The sequence below is a fragment of the Pinus tabuliformis genome, chromosome 2_2, assembly GCF_031772625.1.
Source record: "Pinus tabuliformis cultivar Carrire ecotype Pingquan chromosome 2_2, CPIR1, whole genome shotgun sequence".
Taxonomy (NCBI): Eukaryota; Viridiplantae; Streptophyta; class Pinopsida; order Pinales; family Pinaceae; genus Pinus; species Pinus tabuliformis.
In genome coordinates, this window is record NC_142300.1 from 1,132,791,650 (window position 1) to 1,132,794,967 (window position 3,318).

Below are 3,318 nucleotides of genomic sequence, written 5' to 3' on the forward strand. Positions count from 1 at the left end.
AAATGCTATTCTCATATAGTGGCACCTATGAAAGATTTGACGAAAAAGGGGGCTTTCAGATGGACATAAGAAGCACAATGCAATTTTGAAAGGCGTAAGGAGGTAATGAGTTCTTGTCCCTTTCACACACTCCCAAATTTCTCACGGCCTTTTGTTTTACTATGAGGAATTAAGGGAAGGCATAGGAGTAGTGTTAATGCAGGATGGGCATCTAATTGTTTTTGAGAGTCAGAAGCTAAGGGAGGCAAAGAGGTTTTACTCTATATATGATAAGGAGATGTTGGACATAATGCATGCACTTACAAAGTTTAGACAGTACCTAGTAGGAGGATGATTTGTAGTCAAAACAGATCACAATAGCCTAAGATAGCTTTTGGAACAAAAATATCTCAATGAGAGGTAACATAAATGGTTCAACAGAATTCAAGCCTATGACTTCAACATCGAGTATCTAAAGAGAAAGAAGGATGTGGTGGCTGATATTTTCTCTAGGATGCCAAAATCTTGCTCTCTCATGGATATCAATAGTGATTGGAGGGAACTTCTACTAGTGGAGTACTCAAAGAATAAGATGCAGCCTACAACTGTGTGCATTAAAAAAAAACCACACACAAAATGAAATACCTATGAAATCACACGAAATCAACACTCCATTCAATTTACACAATATTTACATAATATAAACTTTGGCTTGATGGTCAATTAATTGGCCATTTACACCCCACACAAACTCTTCTTGCATGTAGGCTTACATCATATTTATAATCAAAATAGATTTAGTTTATATCCCAAAGGAGTAGTCTTTAAGTGTGACTTTTTGGAGTTTGTAGTTAATTTCTGGATGGAATCCGACAAAACAATTTGTGGCCAAATCATGATTTGTTTTGTTTAAACTAGTTCTTTGACTGCATATATGGATTCAACACCCTCAAAAATCCCTGGGAATTTTGATTGTGAAGATTTCACTTGCAAAACTTATGATTTCAATGAGTCCATGTCATATTCTAGACAAATTAGATCAGGAAATAAACCATAAAACTTTCCAAAATATCACACTTAAAGACTACTCAAATCCAAAATATATTCTAACTAATCCTAGGATCTCTCCTTGAGATCCACTTGTCTCTCATGAGATCTAACTAGCCCTAAGATATCTTTAGCTCGTTCAAACTCTCAAGATCTCTCATTACAATTATTTAACTAATACAATAATCTATAATTTCTTAGAAACATAGGAATTTAAAACAAATCACACAATAATCTTCAATATGGGAACCAACTCCCTTGGTAAACATAAAGACCCCTTGGTCAAATGATTAAGTTAGATTTGAGAGTCTATTCTCATGCATTAGAATCCTCGGATAGAAAAAGTTCATGACCTCCTGGTCATGTGTCATTGCTAGTTGAATCCTCCAAGATCCCAACCATTATTTTGTAATTGATCATCCATTCTTTGTTGTTTTGTTGTTACTGTTACCCCTCAAACTAGCAAGGGTTCTAGAAGGGGATCCTAGAGGGGAAACTACTAGGTCAATGGAAACAATGGAGAAATAGCCCATTTTCACCTCAACTAAAGCTCCCTACTCTTTACGGACTTTCACCGATGGGAGGAGACCGAGTGTGGAGGGAATCACTAGATAAATGAGTCAATAAAGGGAGAAAGTGTGATTCCTAAAGGTCTATTCACAAGAGAGACTCAAGTTGCGGTTTGCTTGCTTGAAAAGAAAGGTGTAAGGTTCTCTAAGAAGGGCTAAAGGTATTTCAAGGGCTAGGGTCTTAAAATAAGACTTGTAATGGAGGGTCCTAGTCCAAGAAATCTTTGTGGAAACTTGGATTTCTAGTGGTCTTTATGAAGTTTTCATTTCGAGTTTGTGGGACCAAACGGGACCAAGTGGACACACAATTAGGTCGGGGGGGGGAGTTAATCATTCAAGGGTATTATTGGCCTAATTGAGGAGGAGAATGAGATAAAAGGAGGATTTTCCAACAATATTAATACAATGATCTCAATGAGGTCAGTAACCAAGAGAAACCTAGGGCAAGAAACAATCCTCGAGCTAGGGCTTGCAATATCTCAAGATCCCACCGTTTGATTTGCTTCAAATTTTGAGGGCCTCTAAAGAAAACTCCAACCGAGTTGTGGACCGAAAATAGAAGTGTTTGGATGGCTAGATTGTGAGATAATTGATGCCCTAGTTGACCTATGCAGGCTAGGCCTAGAAAGAAAGAGAGAAAGGTGAGAAAAATATGCTTTAATGTGATCATCTATGGAGGACCCGTGCCTAATCCTTTGGGATAAATGGAGTCAAGAAGATTCCAATGTTTGGAATGGTTTCATTTCATCAAGGAGACCTTTAGAACAATTTCATATGGCAATTAGGGAATGGAGCAATTGCTTCAAGGTATTTATACTTCAATGTGAAATATGTGATGATTTATCAAGATAAAAATATCTCTAGGAACATTCTCTTATTCAAACACGTCCCATGACATGATGCAACACTATAAAAATACAAATTTCCACCATTTCAAACTAGAAAAGCAGCAAATTTTAGCCTAGTATAGCAAAATTCCCTAGCAACATGCATGTGACATAAGAAAATAAGAAAATAGCATTAAAGAGAACTTACATGTGAGAACACGTATATCCAATCATCATCATATGCCAATATAGAAGCTCCAAGACAAAAATGAAGAGATCCAAACATCAAAATGCATCCATCCATCCAATTTCTTTGTCCAAAGTGAATAGTGAAAGTATCACAAGAGAATATGATCTAATCCAAATGATGATGATCAAAATGAATCATCTCACTTCTATTTATATAATCCTCTAAGGGATTCAAATGGCCTAATTTGGACTAATAATGTCCCTAAAATAAAATAATGTGCATAATAACAACACTTTTGGTGACAAGCCCACCAAATAGCTCAATAATACATGAATAAGCCTCTCAAGAGGGTCGAATGATCATCAAAGTGATTCATTGGGCATTTGAGGAGGCGTGATGAAGTCTAGGGGGTGCCATAATGAAGAGAAGGGCTCCAAACATAGTGGAAAAGGGGGTGGCCCCTTGTAATCCAATTAAGAACATGTGGTGCTCCCAAGTGGGTGTGGGGGCACAAGGACATCCTCATGGGTCTCAACATGGATCAAATCTACCTGTATACCATATGTAAGGGCTGAAGTGATGATATAAACCATCCATATATAGTGGGATATATCTTGGAGCATCTGTTAAGCATATGGTACAACTATGGAGTCGATTTGTCATGGTAGACCAGGCACATCATCCTCATCCAAAAGGTGGAACACAA